Here is a 19,803-nt window from a genome sequence, read left to right as displayed (position 1 = left end):
GCCTTCTCCAAGTCACCCAGGTACAGGGTCCCAAAAGCTTTGGGCCGTCTTCAACTGCATTACCAGTCCACAAGCAGAGAGCTGGATGGAAAGTGGGTTTGCTGGGATTAGAACCGGCACCCATATGGGATGCTGGCACGTTCAAGGCAGTCTTTAGCTGCTAGACAACCACACAACCACCCCCCTCCAATTTTTAATATCTGGTCATCATATTGAGATGCCAAATAGAAGGTTCTCTGACATTAGAGAAATAAATATAAGATACTGAAGTTCATTGGGAGATTTCACACACACATTGACTAATATATGCTACGATTACATCTGGCACCTATTGTGCTATAATGAAGATGAGTTAGCTCACATATTTTCTTTATTTTTACTTAAAAGGATTCCCATTACAAGGCATGCTATTACTGTCTCCTCACATTCCCCTAAGTCTGATAAAGAAGTTTAGATGTTTATACTGTTGACAATGCTGTGACTAAGTTAAAATAACAGAAAATAAACTACGTCAAAAGGAAAGAGTTCATTAGTTAGGAATTACTAAGAAGTTACTATTAACTAGGCCTATTCATTAATTTGTTCCTTACACTGAGTACAAGAGATTTTAACTCTATCCTAACCACATATCTCCCCTCAAAAATTTAAAGCACAGAGAAATTATTAACTTTTTAAGGTGTCAGAGCTAGTAACTGGTAAACCTGAGCTTCAAACTCCCTATCTGCCCCTCTCTAAAATTTCTCTAATTCTCTCTTTTTAGGAAATTGAAAATTCATTGACTATTCAACACAAATAATACATTAAATGCTGACTTGATAAATTAAATAATGCATAGATATCTGGTTACATTGTATGTATCACTCCAAATTCCACTGTACTGAACTTTTAACCAATCTGTTACCCTAAATCTGACTTCTTAGTACTGATTCTTTTCCAAACACCCACATGGTTCACCATTTCAACACTACCATCAGCAGCATGGGCTTGTATCTAAAACTCCCTTTGGAGCAGTAGACCAATTCATGGATTAAATCTAGAGCTGTGCTTTCTATCCCTAACAGCAGAAGCTCACAGTGGAAAAACTTCATGAATAAAGACCTAAACAGGTCCCCATGTTTGGCTTCATGCTCTGCTGGTATTGTGAAAATCTTAATTATTTCTGAGGAAGGTTCTGTGCCCTAAAAATTGTACTACCTGTCCTTATCTCATGTATAAATTCTTTCTAGCTTCTCTTCAGACTTTATTTATCTTTACAGTGACTGATTTCACTATGTTAAGGACAAAATAAAATCAAAATGTGAATGCTATGGAAGAAAAAACTAAAATAATAATGTAATTAGAAAAGTCTTCTCTTCATTTATAAATGGATCAAAGAATTAAATGTGCACCCAGAAACCATCAAACTATTAGAGGAAAATATAGGAAGCACTCTCTACGAGACACACATTGGGAAAGACTTCTTAAAAAGTCACCAAAAGCACAGTCAAGGACAAAATGAAGAAACAGGACTACATCAAACTAAGAAACTTCTGTATAGCAAAGAAAATGACCAACAAAGTGAAGAAACAACAACAGAATGGAAGAGAATCTAAGCACACTACACAACCAATAGGATTTGCAAAAACATTCAGAAACTCAACAAAAGTAAAAGAAATAACCCCATAAAGAAATGGACAAAGGAAATGAGCGGGCCTTGTTTAAAAGAACAATTTAAAATAGCTAATATATATGGGGAAACGTGCTCAGGTTTCCTAGCTATCAGGGAAATACAAATAAAAATTACATTGAGATTCCACCTAACGCCAGTGAGATTGGCCTACATTCAGACTCCACTAACAACACCTGCTCATGTGGATGTGGGGACAAAAATACCCTACCTCACTGTTGGTCAGGAGTAAAGGCTACTAGAACCACTATTGAAGCAAATAGGAAGAGTGTTAAGAGACCTGAAAATTGAGCTACAACATGACCCAGCTGTCCCACTCCTGGGAATATATCCAAAGGAAATCTGCAGATTAGAAAGTGATTTGTAATCCTATATTTATAGTGGCACAATCTACAATAGCAAAGACATGGAAACAACCCAAATGCCTATAGAAAGAGGAAAGGATAAAGAAATTGGTACATTTACTCCATGGAAAACTACTCAGCCATTAAAAAGAATGAAAATCTATCATTTACAACAAAAGGATCCCAGCTAGAGAACATCATGCTCAGTGAAATGTCAACCCCCAAAGAACATACATCATATATTCTTTCTGATATAAGGTGAACTCCATTCAAAATGCAAGATCAATAGATATACAGGTAAACATGTGTATACATATCTTCATCTAGAGGAACTGTGTAATGGAGACTAACATAATGAGAAGTGAAGATACATTTCAGCATACACCTCTACTCCAGAATAAAAGGAGGACTCCTAATGAACCTGTTAAATAGATCTTGACAACAGGATGCTGGACTTTCTACCATTGTCTGCCTGTCTGCCTACAATGCCATCATTCACTTACATAGCAGAATGAAGAACCTGTGACTTTTCCTGAAGGACTGTATAACTGTAAACAATATGGGGGAAAGCAGTGTGTGTGGAAAGAATGGGGAAGATAGAAAGGGAAACCCCTAAGCCTATGGAACTGTATCATGAAAAATAAAAATTCAAATAAGTGAAATAAAGAAGAATATTTACTTATCTGAAAGTCATGCTGAGAGTGAAAGAGAGCATCTTCCATCTGCTGATTCACTCTCCAGTTGCTCACAATAACCAGGGTTGAACCAGGCCAAAGCCAGGAGCCAGGACCTCCCTCCAGGTCTCCCATGTGGATAGCAGGGACCCATACACTTGGATCATTCTCTGCTGCTTCTCTGAGACCATTAATAACAAGCTTAATCTGAAGTGGAGTAGCTGGGACCCAAATAACAAACACATGAAAGGCCAGTATCACAACAAGTGGCTCTACCCACTATGCCCAATTGGATTACATCTTAAAAAAACAAGCACTTGGCCTAGCAGTGAGTACATTGGGTTAGAACATCTGCATTACATATCAGAGTCTGTTTATTCAAAATCTGCCTCAATTTTTACAGTGTGCACACCCACTGAGACAGCAACATTGGTCCAAGTGGTTGAGTCCATGCCATTCATGTAGGAGTCTTGAGCGGAGTTTCTGTTTCAGCTGGTACAGGTATTTCAGAACTAAACAACAAGATGGGAGCTAGCTCTCTTCACACCCTCACAAACAAAATTTGTTTAAAAATCCTATGTTTATGGGTTCTAAAGGACAAGTAGTTGCAAACTAAGCCAATATCTGAGAGAAGCACAATCTAGGGAGAACCAAAAACCTTTAACCATAGGCTTAGTTAGGAGGACTAATGAAGGGCACTGTAAAACTTCAAGAAGGCAGAACAGATCATGCAGGGACTCTGATCCTTAGTAAGATTGGTATTCTTCACCACATAACTTTAAAATGATTTTGCATTAACTTGGATTTTCCTTCTCTTCATGTCTCTGAGAAGATCTCTCCTTCATTTCTTTTCAGGCCAATCCTTCCAACCACATTCGTAACACTCCCCTCCTCCATCTACACTGGGCCTCATGCCACATCCAGTGGCATAGGATAGTGACAATCTAGGCTACCATGTCAGGCCTCATGTAATATTTTTAAATATCTTCAATAAGCTATCATATTCACAATGTTTAGCACACAGAGAATTATTTAGTGAGTCTTTAATTTTACTGTTATCTCTGCATTTAGACATGTTTTAACCTATTGAAAATCCTAGGCATCTTTTAACACTATGCTAAGATGTTAAGAGATGGATAAAATACATTAGACATTTTAATTTTTTCTTTCTTCTGTAGCAGTGATATGGATATAATGACATACAAAACATGAAATCTTTCTTAAAATTTAAAGGCTACCATCAGAACTACCACATGAGTCAGTCCATATCATTCAGTGGATCCTACAAAAGATCATAGAACATTTACAGAAAAGCAAAATGTTGGAAGTGCTTCAAAGAAGAGAATGTCTGGGAAAAGGACTGGCAAGGTCCAGAGGGATTTACAGCGAAGAACTTTGTAAGGAATGCATGAAGTTGAGACTTCAACCTGTAGGGGGTAGAGCCAATGATGCTTTTAATCAAGAAGAAACATGACCAATTCAAGGCTAAACTGGAGGATAGATTGAAGAAAACTGAAGGGCCTGTTCGTAGATGATGTCACTGATGACCAGAGAAAAGACTGAATCCTGGAATCTGATTCAACAAACAGATATTATTTCAGAGGCAGAACCTATGGGAAATATCAGCCATTTAAATAACTTGAGGTTGTTGAAAAAAGAATGATTGATAATTAGCCTCAGGATTGAGGCACTAAATGAGTAGCAGGCACATCTAACCATGACAGTACAAGCTCTTTCTTACAGAGAAACATGATATACAGAAGTATAAAGTGATGCTGTAAAATAGAAACACCATACAGAAAAAGCAATCCATTGGTGCCTTGGATGACACCAATCTATCAGACAAATTTGCCATCTGCTCACATCTACTATTTTCTTTGTGCTTTTTCTAAAATAAAAAAGCAATCAATCTTGACTTGCAGTCAAGTCCCTGAGTCTTTCTCTCTCCTACCTGGGATATTCATCACAAAAAGTGGTTAAGATGGAAATCAATCAATCAATATGTGTCTGTCAAGTTAGCATCTCTGTAGGAAGTTAATTGACCCTGCTTCTGACACAAGCTCAAGTGATAGATGAGAAGCAAGGGAAGATGGGACATGGCTGACAGGTTACAACACCAACATTGTGGAGCTCCCTCCTTCTACAAGCAGATTTTCTGGATGGCAGGTCACCTATGGAACACATATTTGGGAAAGTCAGAGAGTTAGCCAATGCCTCTCAGTGAAGACAGCACACTTGTCATCACTGCTGTAATGACAACTGCAGGGTAGACACTAGACTCATAGGAAAAGGTACAAAGGATAAGAGACATCCTATTTTGGCCTTTAAATAAAAGAGCAAGCCAGATGGAGCATAGACTTAGCTAGTTGAGTCTGTCACACTGGTACTTGTAGCCACAGGTGTACTAAGGAGGTCTTTTCAAGTTTGTCCTCTGTAAACCGGCAAAAGCATTGAATGTCATGGCAAGAGCTGGCTCCATGTCTGACTTCATGGATAAATTGTTAAAGCTCTCAAATTTCAGAGTTGAATCCTCACTTTAAAAGCCTTATAATATTTAGTTCTCCTCTTAAACAAATGGACATCCTTGGGCAAGTTAACTTGTTTTCCAATACTCCAATTCTCTGGTAAGCAAAATGAGTTAACACATGTTTTGCTTTGCAAGACTATCCTAATGAACAAATGAAATTATTTAAAAGAAGTGTCTAACAGGATGATTCTTACTCAAAGAATTTTGGCTGAAGGAGATCATGGATCATTAAGAAACAGACAAAAGTAATGAATCCACAATTCAAGTTATCCTTGCCAACAGTACAGTAAGGGGAAAAAAGTCCCTTACTTTCACATCACACATTCAGCTTGTCTTTTGCTTGGCTTCTGTACCGTTAACAGTGCTCCTAATCTTTGGCCTGTTTGAAATAGGGGGCCCTGGTTAATCAGCACTAAATTGTGAGGAAATCTTGGTGGCTGCATTCTCCCATTACACCAGAGAAAGGGAAGGAAAATTTGTAGCAAATCCATTCTCCTGTCTTTGCATGTCTGTTACAAATAAAACAGCAATGCTGGCTACTTTTGTCCAATTCATTACTGCAGGAGTTAGTAATCCTAGTGCTAACCTGGGTAAGACTTAACAAAATTAAGCTCTTTTGTTAGCTCTTCCCATCCATGAGTATAGCCTAAAGACATGAATATGTGGCTAGTGAAGGTAAATTTTCTAACTGAAAATACCAAGTTTGTTCCCTAAGAATTCAGGATTCACTTCTTTTTCTTTTTCCTCTGGGTACTAATGGTAGACCACAGACATGTACAGCCCTCACTTACAGAAAAAGAAGGGATCTAATATTTCCTCAATATCTTCAATGGCTTCAGACACTATGTTAGGCACTTTACAGTCTATATCTCAATTGAATAGCTACTAAATTATAGTGCTTGTTTCTGATCACTCTTATTTTTTATTGGTTTTTTATTTTGAACTTAGAATCTTTGGTTAAGGCCAGATTGATTTGATACCAAGTAAATGCAATATTGAGTTGTACAGAGTCCCTTCTTTTGGAAGAATTCTTCATGTTCTCTATTCATCTTGAAGGCAAACCCAATAGAGAGGTAAAGTACAGAGAAAGTAGCTTAAACTTTGAGATAAAGGACTGGTCTTTGTAAGGATGGAATGAAGAGAACTCCCAAGTGCCATTCTATTATTTCTCATCTTCTCAGAATTATGACAGTGAATAAATGTTGTTTTAATGATAAGCCTGGATTCCTACGGGGCTATACTTCTAGCTTGATAAAATGACATATCCTAACCATCACTACTACTTTGTGTACCCTGCAGGAAAAAGGCAGGAACCTGAATTTTGGGTCTTTCTGTTCATATTGTCAGAAAACAACAGTCTTGGGAATAAGAATAAGCACAATAGCTTACAAGAGACTTGAGTCCAAGCTTGGCTTCATTACATAATGATGGTAAAAGTTTAGATCACTTTCCCACCAAAATATGTGTTTAGGATTGTGGAAATCAGACTGTCTTACTCCTCTACATTAGTACCTGGACCACACACAAGGCACTTGGGAAGGCTAACTAGCACTTAGCAAATGAGTATCTTGAAATCAATTGACATGCATTGATGAATAAAATAAGCACTCAATAAGTGAGATTTGAAATTTATGTAGAGCTCTGAGTGTGCAGAGTTGACATGGTCTACTATTAGAAGTGGATAATTTGGAGGTAATCAGTATGTACCTGAAGACACCATAGCCTGCCAAATGATTTAATTTAAAAAACTAGCCAGAAATTCAATTTGCAATTCATAATATATTTTTAGTTATGCTTAGTTATTTTATATAAACAGATTTTAAGACATCACAATTTTAACAATAAAACAAACTAACTGGCAACAAAAATCTTTCATAGGAGAAAGTTAACATCAAAGTACAGGTTTCCCCAGTAACAGAAAATCTTCTGGTTTGGATGAACTCCTTAAAAACAGTGCTGGATATGGACCCACAGCATGTAATCAAAAGATCACCATCCATAACCTATTGGGTAACAATGATTTGCAAACAGCCATCAGCTAGTTCTTGTGAAGAAATGAAACTTCCAAATCAGTAGCTGCTAGCTGTGCTGTCCTCATGACCTAACTTACAGAGCGAAGAAAACACTGGAATCCCAAAGAGTGCTTGTGTATGACAAACAGTGCTGTGTTTGATTTAAGACACAGACAGAAAGAAATATCATAGAAGAAATAGAAATTTCCTTTACACAAAGTGGAACACAGTGAAAATGTTGATAGTTGAAAACCTTTGTCACACGAGTCATATTCAGTTTCAGTATTTCCTTTGTTTCTACTTTCTCAGTAAGGTGGATGGTGTGGTCTAGTTAATGCAAATTGTGGTCTCTTACCAGCCATAGTGCAAACCTTTGGAGTACACACTAGGGCTCGGCTGTAGCATCACGGCAAAACAGAAAGCTGAACCTAGCTCTGAGTTATGTTCATCACACCTAGCAGATTTCTCAGGCTAACCATGAACCCACGTTTCTTTTTCATTCTACTTGTTGATCATTAATAAACACACACAGTCTTCTCATTCATAGCTTTCTAAAACACATTATTTCTTATTTCAGATATATTTAAAGCATCCTTGGTAAACATCTTTTCTTATGCATCTCTCCAATAGGTACCAACCTCAAAATATCAACCTGAAGTATTAGATAACTGGCTCAAAGTTTCAACAACAGTAGGAACACAACTGCTTCCTGGGATGGCATTATAGTTTGACTTTTGAGAATAAGCTTGCCCCCTCCAATTAACATCTAATTAGAATAAGCAAATACGCTATTTATTCAAACTTTTATAAAGCAAGGAAGTCAGCAATAGTCACTTGTATTTGGCAGACATTCAAATGCAGGCAAAGGAAATAGGAGGCTTTGTAGCGGAAAAAGAGAAAACTTAACGTGTGCCATGACTGAAAGCTATTGGCATTGGGGAGTGATAAGCAGCTAACTACAAGAAGGGCATCCTATTATGATTATTTGGGAGGGTATGAAATTTTAATTTTCTCCTGTTGATCCTAATTTGAAAGTAGGATCAAAAGTTAGGGAAAATGACAGTTAATAATAAATTTCTGACCATTTGGGTCTGATTATTTTAGAAGACAGAAATCATTTAACTTGCCAGGCTGCAGCATCACACTGAAAGCATATACATCATTCATGTGCATCATCAGGCTTTCATTTTCTTGCTAAGCAAGCCACATAAGTAGCCCCCATTCAAGGGTAGGTAAAAGGATTTAACATTTTGGTGAAAGGAGCTACAAATTCAACATGGATATGAATGCAGGGACATTATTAATTGAGGTCACTGTAATTATCAACCTACAACAATCTTCCAGAATGTACTAAGTGTCTGCCTGTGACTTACATCAAGAGTTGATTCAGGGCTGACCTCAAGCATAGACCATCCTGCAAGTAATTGGAAGAATACAATTGTTAAGAAGTAGCAGACAGGGAATAAAGCTAACATTCCTTTTTGGATTTGATACCTTGAAAAGTTATTAGATATCCAAATAAGGATATCAATGGAATAGTCAAGTCATGGGATGGTTAGAGGAGAAATCATAATTTGGGAAGAAGTGATTCAAAAAACGGAAAGCAATTTGTGAGTCTTGAAGATCACAGGCATAGATCAAAGCAGATTTTTAAAAAGTGGTCAGTGCATTAGAAAGATCAAAGAAATGACATCCTAGAAACAAAGGAAAAAATGCTTCAAGAAGGTTATGATCATGATAAATATTTTGGGTCAAATGTTGAGCAACATAAATACAGAGAATTAATCATAAATTCAACAACATGGAGATCCCTAGTGGCCACTAAAACTGTGTCTAGGCTTTCTACCTCTGCTTAAGGGGAAAGGAATTGCTTGAATACTTTCCTCTGCCATTTCTTCATATCCCATATGCTCTGAATTTGAGATTGGCAGGACTTTACAAAATTATTATTAAATTATTTCTTTGGGCATATTTGTTCAATATCTACCTTCCTTCCAGTCTATGAACACCTTGAAAGTTCAGTCTTCTGATTCAAACTGGAGTCTTGCAAGCATATTGTTAGTAAATTGATGACTATCAGATGAAGCCCATGAGATACACAATATTGCCCCTTTTTATTAAGAGAAAACTGTGACTCAGGGTAGTCAAGATCTTGTTCCATGAACTTAGCCTCATTCTGTCTCCTATGCCCTGAGTTTTCTTAATTGTATTTGTGCTTAACATCAGAATTAATAGTTCATTCATTTCTGAGTTAAAGGCTGTCCCTCATTGTTAATGCTTTTCTCAAGAAATATGATTGGGCTGAGATGTAGAAAATTGAATTTCAAAGATTTGCACTGAGCAAATACACAAACCTTGTTAAAATATGTTTGTTTATCTTAGGAATTTTCCATTTAGTTGATAATAGCCTCATCCACCCCATTCTTCTTCCATTGCTATGGTTTCTTTTTTAAGGGAGGTAGTTCGCATCTACACTTGCAGTGAGCTGGTTCTTGTGAAGGTTGTCTCCTGCCCTTTCCCACTCACCTCAAGCACTGTTTGTGTTTGTCTGATGGAGACAGAATTCAGCCCATTATGAAGCAATAGAAAGTATGTAAATGCTTTCAGCGTAAAAGTCAGTGCACTCATGGGAAGCAGGGCTCTAAGCTCCAGCCAGCTGCAGACAACTCTGGAGAAACAGCTAATTCCCACGAACCACCAAAAGCCCTCATGCCACTTGGGACAGACCCAAATGAAAACCACACCCTAGGAAATGGAAAAAACTGATGGGCTGCAGACAAGACAGTGCCTGCCTTTATTAAATATCATAAATGATTTAATAATCACATAAGCCAAATCATGGATGCTATCATGTCATAAATAAGCATTAATGCCACAACCCACAGGCTACCTGGTTCTCCAGTTGTGCATTTTTGTGTGGTACCCACTGAGGCTACAGGAATACCATAATTAGGGTGGTAAAAATAGCAGTAAGAACAATAAATACAGCAATATTAGTGGTTAACTTTTAATACTCCAGTAAAATTTACAAAGCAGTTCTCATTTGCTTTCAGAAGCACAGAATATTAAAAACATGAGAAAGAAATTATATCTAGACTGTTTCATCAGAGGTGAGGGTTCAGAAGAGGTGAACGCTAGATGAGATGTTTTCAGTGTCAGTTTCAGGGGTTTAGGCCTGGCAGCAGGCCCCAGGGCCAGCGAGGGTGAGGCGACGGTGCTCGTTAGCCACAAAAACTCCAGGGACAAGCTGGTGAAGGAATGTCTGCTTTATTATGCACAGGTTACAGATTTTAAAGGGTAAGGAAGGGGAGAGCAGGAGGGAGCCCTCCAGCAGACCCCACGCCCACCAAAGACACTGTAATTGGCTGTATGACACATCTATTTCCCTTGCTCTTCCAATCATGTCAGAGGTCATGTTCCACTTGTGCTCCCCTTGACCTTCTAGCCATGTTGGAAGTCACACTTCAGGTGTAGCCCTGAAAGCTGTGCCTCAGGCCATGGGAAACAAGTTTTAGGTCATGTCTACCAGGCAGCAGTGCAGGGGTCTGGGGCGATTGCCCACATGTCAGGAAGTGAAAAGTAAGGTCACACACTTAGGTCTGTTGGGTCTGATGTGATGGCGTAGTTGCTTAATCCCCACCTGGCACAATTTGGGATACCATACGGGTGCCAGTTCACATTCCAGCTGCTCCACTTCCCTTCCAGCTCTCTGTTTTTGGCCTGGGAGACCAGTGGAGCACGACTCAAGGCCTTGGGACACTGCACCTGTGTGGGAGACCTGTAAGGAGCTCCTGACTCCAGATTGGAGCAGTTCCAGCCACTGTGGCCACTTCGGAAATGAAGCAGCAGATGGAAGATCTTTTCTGTCTCTCCTCTTCGTATATTTGCCCTTCCAATTAAAATAATTATAATAAAGTAAATCTTTAAAAAAAAATCCCTAGGCTGCAAGTTGTAAATACCACTAACGAATAGGTCACTAACGCGCAGCTACTCAGCCATTTTGTTTTGGCGGTAGAGGTAAAATACATTTTTGTTCAAAATTTTATCTTGTTTTTTTTTGTCTTGCATGATCCCATGCACTGTTGGCCTTTTCCACAACTCAATAAAGCTAAAACTAAATAAGCTATTTCTGAGGTATTCAGCATTAAAACCCAAACCAGAAACATTTGAATTTACGATGAAAATCTTTTTCCAAGAAGCAAGCATCTTAATAAAAATGAAATGAGCAATTTTTAAGTAATCATCCTGCCTTTTACATACTTATTGAATCCTTTTAGCAACCCAGCCCTTTATGCATGTGTAAATGTAGAATAGAATCACCTGTTTCCAATGGACATTAAACTTTATATGATAATGGCATCTCAATTGAATTATTTCATTTTTGCCTTTTTAAAAAAGATTTATCTCTATTGGAAAAGCAGATACACAGAGAGGAGAGACAGAGAGGAAGAACTTCCATCACTCCCAAGCAGACGCAATGCCTGGAGCTGAGCCAATCTGAAGCCAGGAGCCAGCAGCTTCTTCTGGGTCACCCACACAGGTGCATGGGCTGTCCTTGACTGCATTCCCAGGCCACAGGCAGGGAGCTGGATGGGAAGTGGAGCTGCTGGGATTAGAACAGGCGCCCATATGGGATCCTGGCGCGAGCAAGGCGAGGACTTTAGCCGCTATGCTTTCGCACCAGGCCCTATTTTGCCTTTTTCAAGATTGCAAGCTTCTTTCCATCTCTTAATTTTTGAGATAACATATAGAAGTATGCAACGTGTCTTATAACTTTAAAGCCTCTTCCCAAGAATGAGCTCCAAATTCCTGTTTCCGTTAGTTGAATTATCCCTGTAGCTTCCTTCAACCAATGAAATATTAGCGAACACATCTTCTGCAGTAGGCTTTAAGGGTATACTTGGTATGGCATTCTCTCTTGTGCTCTTAACACTCTTAACACACTCAGCACATAATATAAGGAAATTGAGAAGACCTTCGTGGAACTACGCCCAGCCAAACTCATCCTGATACATCAGACATAAGCCAAATATCAACCAACTTACAGATACATGAAAAAAATAAATTCACTCTGCTATAAGACAATGAGTTTTGAGGTGCTTATGCAGCACTATCAAGTCAGTAGTTGAAAAACATAGGAAGCACATCATGTTATTCAAGAAGAAATTGACCAAAGGGAGCTAGAGATATAGCAATGGCAGAGAAAGGAGCACAGGCTTTGAATTATCACTCAGATCTTAGTTCTACCGCATCTTAACCGTGTGACTTGGAGAAAATTGTGCCCTGTTTCATTTCTACATTAATAAAGATCTCTATTTCATCAGGTTAGTGTATGAGTTAAATGAGGTATTTTATGTCAACAATTGGAACAATACAAAAACCAGTAATTCCACATGATTGTCACCATAATTATTAGTTTCCCTCTCATGTCTGAGTAAAAACACTGCAGTTTTTGTTGGTGGGGTTGCCTGTTCTCATAATGTATGTTAGCTGTTTTCAACTTGAAGTCATGCAACTTTTGAGCATTAATATTTAGTCAGTGCCTTTTTTAAGTTAGAAGGTGGTGAGGGAGGGAGGGATTTGGGGAGGAAGGAATGAAAAAGGGAAGGAGGATAGAAAAAGGGGGCAAGAGGAAGGGAGGGACAAAGAGGAGTAAAGAGAAGCGATAGCTAAAAATGCATGCAACTGATTTCAAGAACTAGAATTCACAGGAAAAAATGCTCTCATTTTTTTCCTGTCATTTTTTCCCCTGCCAAGATATGAAGACTTAGCTCAGATGTCTGTACAGAGGGTCCTGAAGTAAAAGAAACAAAAATATACAAATGGAATGCCCTCCTTATGCTGCTCAGAATCACATGAATCATCAACAGAGCTCAACAGTGACTCCCTGACTCGAGGAGTTGTTTCCCTGCACCTTCATGTGAACATGGCTCATTGGCGGGAGCTCAGTAAAGACTGTGCACTGACTGAGTCTGGCTAGGACAGTGCAGTGGGCTCCCCAGCCAGCGTCTCAGTCCAGGTCAGGTCTACCTTTCTGCTATGATGGCAACAAAGGAAAATCCAACAATAAACACCGGAACAGGTGGTTCATGAGCTGGTTGCCTGAAAACAAGTGTGTGTACTATAGGACAGCATAAATGGTTTAATTTGGGGTATGGATTATTACTGTTAATAATATGTAATGTAACATAGGCATTACGTCACCATGAAATGATATATCCATAATTGCAGATAAACTGCATAAATCCAGAATTTGATTTCTCTGTTTTCAGTCTTCACAGCTGTCAATTTTATTTTGGGTAGTTATCTTGATGCCATTCTCTTCTCTAATAACATTCATTCATTGTCTTTCTGCATATGATACTTTATGCAGAGATTAAAGTAATTTATAACCTTTCTAATTCTCCATTCAATCAGGTTCTTCATGGTTTCACATCAATATTTTCTTTTCTTTTGGACCTTTTCAACAAGCAATTTTCCCCAATACTACCTCACAATTTTTCTTCCTTCTAGGGAGCTTGGAAAGTCTTTGGAAATATTTACAAATACACCAGTTTCTGACTCTTCATTTGTACCCAAAATCTTTCTACATGCCAAGTAGGGGTATATTTGTAGCTGTCATTTTTTTCCCTTTAGCCACTCCATCAGTCCCCTGGTTGTAGTTGGAATGATTCACTAGTGTAACACAAGAGCTAAGCAGAATCAGACTTTTCTTATTCAAGAAATTGAAACTTGGATAAAGAAGCATGGGGATAGTATATCAGCTATTTCTATATAATAAGCACCCACAATATTTATTTAAAGAAGCATTTGTTTTGTTTCTTGAGTCTGCATTCCAGTAGGCCGGTTCTGTTGATGTGAAAACTAGGTTTGGTGGACGTCACTCACATATCTGTAGTCAGCTGCTGGACGAACAAGCTGCTTTTCGGGCATAGCTGGGGTTTCAGCACAGATATCCAAGACGACTCAGCTGTGTTCCGTGTGCCACATTGTATAGCAGGCTCACCAGGCATATTCTGAAGCAAAGATGGGGCACAAGCCAGGGGACAGCAATTTGCAAGTATTTATGCACTACTGTTCCGTGGCAAATTTCATACACAGAGTGGTGATCTTGGAGTGCAGAGCAATGGGTATGGATACAAAGAATGCTTTAATTGGGTTCATTAATGGAACTAATCAACCACAAACTGGAAGTCAACACCCTAATGGCAACACCCTAGAGAGAAGATGAATGGAGACTGACTGTTGAGGTCCTTAGGGATATTCTGGTTTCTACTTTCCTAAGATTTGATATTCAGTTCTTTCTGCAATTATGAACTGCTCTACAAATCTAATAAACCTGTTTTCTGCCTTCTTTACTAGTAATTTCTGCTATCTGCCACTAAATATTACCATCGTGTAAATGACGTTTTAAGATACACCACATAATGTCAATTGCATAGTCCCAAATGTCTCACACAGATCTCCTTCTTGCCACTCTTACAGCTACTGCCTCAATTTTGATTTCATCTTCTCTTGACTGAACTACTGCAATAGAATTTCTGAAACAGAATATTAAGCCACTGGACCTGAACTCCACTGTAAATTGACTTTTGCTCTTCAGTATTCCTCAGTTACACTGTTTGGTTTATTTATTGCTTTAGGCCATTTCAACAATCAGATGATCCATGCCTTATCTTTAGATAGAAGAATAAAGTTTTGATTTTCTATGGAATTGAGTGAGTTAGGACACAGGGTTTTTTGTTTGCTTGTTTTCTGAACACTCAAATACTTAGACTGTTAATGAAGATATATATTTTTCTGTTTTTCTGTTAGCTTTATTTTGGAATTCCAATTCTCTATTTCAACTGCATGCAGCAAATATATAAGTACAAAGAAATTTTCACTTTTGAAATCTATCATCCATCATATTTTCAGCAGAAAAAGTAGTAGTATAATTTTATCTGGCTATACAGTATTAAAATTCAAACAATGTGAGAATCCACATATGTACAGAAACTTAAGAGTTTCAGTAAAACTTAGTCAATGACTGGAAGAGAACTGCCTTTGTCTTCTGTGATTTAGAACATGGAGGGAGTGGTAAATAACGCTTTCATATGATGTTTTCCTGTCCCTTGGGTAGATTTCCAGGAGTGGATGACTGAGCAATCCCCATACTGTCTTCCACAATTGTTGTACTAGTTTTCACTTCCAACAGCAGTGGATAGGGTATGTTTTTCCCACATCCTGGCCAGCATTAAGTGTTTTCTGATTTCTCCATGATGGCCATTCTAACTGTGGTGAGAGGAAACCTCATGGCAGTTTTAATTTTCATTTTTCTAGCAGCTAGTCATCCAAGTATTTCTTCATATGATTGATGGCCATTAGAATTTCAGCCTTTCAAAAATACCTGCTCATGTCCTTCGCCCATTTCTTCACTACATGGCTTGTTCTGCTGTTGTTGACTCTCCTTACTTCTTTATAGATTCTAGCTAATAGTCCTTTATCAGTTGCATAGTTTGCAAACATTTTCTTCCATTTTGTCAGTGTCTCATCACTTTCTTGAGGGTTTCCTTCACAGTGCAGAAATTCCTAGATTTACGTAATTCCATTTGTCAATTTTTGCTTTTATTGCCTGTATTTCTGGGCTAATTTCCAGGAAGTGTTTGTGTTTGACAACATCTTGCAATATTCCGATGTTTTTCTCTAGCAATTTGATAATACTAGGCCATGGATTTGATTGAATTGATTCTTGTGTAAGATAAGGTAAGGTATCTTGTTTCGTAATTCTGCACATGGAAATTCAATTATCCTACTGTCATTTGTTTAAAAGACCTTCTCTTTTCAGGGAGTGATTTTATTTTGTTTATCAAAGATTAGTTGGTTATAGACAAATGGATTAATTTCTGAGATTTTAATTCTGTTGCATTGGTTTACATGCCTATTTTTTGTGTTAGCAGCAGGCTATTTTATTAGTGCCCTGAAGGATACCTATAATATGGTATTGTGGTGCTTTTTGTTTTTGTTTTTGTAAGATTGCTTTAGCTGTTCAGGATCTCATGTGTTTGCATATGACTTTTAGCACTGGCTTTTCTAGATCAGAAAAGAATGCTGCTGTGTTCTGATCAGATTTTCATTGAATTTGTAGATTCTTTGGGATTGTAGGGACATGTTAATTTTTCCAATTCACAGACATGGGAGATTTTTTTTATTTTGTGTGTGTATTCTTTTATCTTTTTAAATACGTTTTATAATTTTCATTGTAGAGGTCCTTCACATCCTTGGTTGGATTTATTCCAAGATATCCCTAGCTATTGTGAACAGTACTCACTTTTTATAACAAAGTCACTCCCCGGAGCCTTTCACTCATCCATTAATCCATGAATACTTTAATATATCATGAGGACAAAGTCCTCACAAATTGATTACCTCCCAAAAGTCCCACCTCACAGTCCTGATGCATTGGGAATCAGAGTTCCAACACATGAAATTTGGGGGGACACATTCAAACTACAGTAGTCACCCAAATGAAGAGGAATCAAATAATTTGTGTGTATCACAGAGTTATTTTAACCCAGCTTTTGTGGTTCACTTTAGTGCAACACTAGATAATCCCGGCTTCCATGTGTTCAAATGAGACTTTAGTTGTATATCAGAAACTGACACAGTTGTGCAACTGCTCTTCACATGATATATGAAATGCTTTTTCCCACAAACACTAGAAAGACAGAGAAAGAAGCTACTTTAAAAGTTATTCACCGTAGCATTCCACTCTTGCTTATTTCATTTTGTTTTTTATGCTGAGACTACATAAAATAAAACAGGAGTTAGCAAACAGACTTGCAGACCAAATCTCACACACTGTCTATTATTGTAAACAGTTTATGGTAGCACAGTAAAGTGCATAACTTCATGTATTGTCAAAGGCTGGTTTGCTCTGCCTCAGTTCTCTGAATACTCACAACACACACATTCTCTCAACCTTGCACAGTTAATTTAACACCTTGCTATCCCCCAAAAATATGCTAATCCTATTTTCACACAAAAAAAATTTTTACTGGGTCAGTATATGCAAGTGCGAAGACAAAGTTGCTTTTGTTAAAGGTAGACTATTGCGTAAGCTCATGATTTCTCTGATCTAGACTTTTTTACTTATTAAAAGAACATGATAACCTCAGAATCATAGAGATGTTAGGAGGATTAAACAATCATGTACAGAATTTGGCATGGAACAGATTTCACAAAAATGAATTATTTAATTCTTCATGCCATCATGTACCATGCAAAACCCACTTCCCTTCTATCGAGCTATAAAATTTCAATTTACAAAAAACAAACATTCACTGACAAACATAGGTGAAAAATAGCCTTTACAGGATTATCAAATGGCATAATTTCCTATTTTTCTCTTTCCTTTATCTGGTCGAATTTTAAAAAGAATGATGCTGACAGAGCAAATCTCACTTTGGATTAAGACACTGACTCACAGGTGGAAGAGCAGCACATTAAGAGTAGAGATGTGGTTTCATGTTACTTAAAATCAGCACAGTTGAAAGTCCACAAAACACTTACACTGCAGTTAACAATGGAGGGCCCAAGGTTCAGCATTCATAAATTCAAGTTAATGCTTGACATCCAATTATATACTGTACCCGCCCCAGATATTCTCTTTTAAAAATTGCCCAATTCTCTGGACCTACTAATCTTTGAGGGTTTTTTTTTTTGTCATCACTTTCAAAGGTCTTTTTGTGCTGCTTTTGTGATTGTGAAACATATATTCAAGACATTTGCCACAATATTCAAGTTCCAACTATCTGAAGCTCACATCCTCACCTAAGGCCAGCTCATGCGATTTCACTGATGAAATCTGATTCTGCCTTCCAGACAATGTGAGCTGAAACTCCAGGATAAGGAAAAACACCCACCCAAATATCAGGCCAAGGTTACTGAAGAAGTATTATCCAACTGGGTAAACACAGGTCATGGCTAAGTAGATAATCCAAATAATTAAGGATGATAAAATAAGAGGAAGCTCAAAAATATAAAAAGGAGAAGAAAGATAATTTTCACCATAACAATTCCACTGGAGGAATAGCAATAACAACAACTATTCTTTGTATACCTGCCTAAGCGTGTCAACAAGATAACTATGGTTTCAAATGTAACTCATTGCAGAGCAGTAACAGTGATGCACACACCCAGAGCCATGTTACATTCAGACTTCACACTCATGCACCACAGGTCCATAGGAATGTTACAATTGCATTACTTCATTGAATGTTTTCTACATCCCTTACTTTGAGTCTCTGCAACAAGCTTCTGAGGTAGATTATGATCATCAAGTTACACCCAAATCTAAAAATTGACTATCAGATGTTAGCTACTCTAAGTTTACAAAGTTACTAGGCACTGGAGATAGGATTCAAACTCAGGTTACACTTGCTTCATATTTTTTTCATGGTTACATTGTGCTTGATTTACTTTTGTTTTAGAAGATTTATTTATTTTTACTGGAAAGGAAGATCAACAGAAAGAAGGAGAGACAAAGGTTTTCCATCCCCTGGACCACTCCCCAAATGGATTCAATGGCTGGACCTGAGCTGATCCAAAGCCAGGAGCCAGCAGCTATATGGGATGCTGGCACTTAGAGGTGGAGGTTCAGCCAACTGAGCTATTGCCACAGCTCCTGATGTCTTGATGAAGGAAGTTTAGACGCTGTGAAAGTTAGCAGCATTCCTCTGGGGCAAAAGCAGTTTCCTGGGATGGAAACTCAGAGAAGTAGACGGAGCTCTGAGGCCATGAAGTATCATTTAAAAAAAAAATCTTGTTGATGGCTCTATAAAACTGAAAAAACAAAGTTCAGTTCTAAAATAAGAACAGAGAAGAAGTATAATATCTTCCTAGTGGATCTTCTATTCAGTTTGATTGTGAAAAGAGGTTCCATAGGGGGAAAAGCGATTTAATTATTAACTCAGTTTCTGATAAGAATTTTTTTCCTAGCATGACTGTATCAAAAATCAGTGGTTCTTCTTTTAATGATCAACCCAAATCCTATTGGCCTCTTCAGCTTATCATGAGACTTAATTTAGATTTGATCATCACTACAATAATTAACAAAGAACCCAAATCAAAAACAACCTGGTTAAGTATTGACTGTGAAAAGTAAGCTTAAAAGACCTTATAGAGTATAAAGTTAGTGCTTTATTGCAGAAAGAGAATCAACAAAGATCTAGCCAATTTAGGAACCCTCACCAACATCAATTCATTGTTGGATGGAGCTTGACCTAGGCAGAAAATAAGCATTAAAATTAAGAGACCAGAGATTTGGCGTTTCTTCTTCCACTTACTAGCTGTGATACCACAATCACTTAACTGTAATATCTTCCAATTTTAAGTAAGAATGATGATGCTCATCTCTGCTGACATAATATAAAATATTCCTGGAGATTCAATGCAATATGCATGGCAGTGTATGAGGATTCCATAAATGTCTGTTCTCTTCCTTCCATCTCTGGATGCCTGTGGCCTCATAGGTTTGGAAAACTGGTCCTAGAGTATTAACACACAAATCAAGGCAACTGCCCTCACATTTCTAACATTA

The sequence above is a fragment of the Ochotona curzoniae genome, unplaced genomic scaffold (genome assembly GCF_017591425.1).
Source record: "Ochotona curzoniae isolate NIBS_2020 unplaced genomic scaffold, NIBS_Ocur_1.0 scaffold_4505, whole genome shotgun sequence".
Classification (NCBI taxonomy): domain Eukaryota; kingdom Metazoa; phylum Chordata; class Mammalia; order Lagomorpha; family Ochotonidae; genus Ochotona; species Ochotona curzoniae.
The sequence above is the reverse complement of the archived record's forward strand: the minus strand, read 5'-3'. Positions refer to the sequence as shown.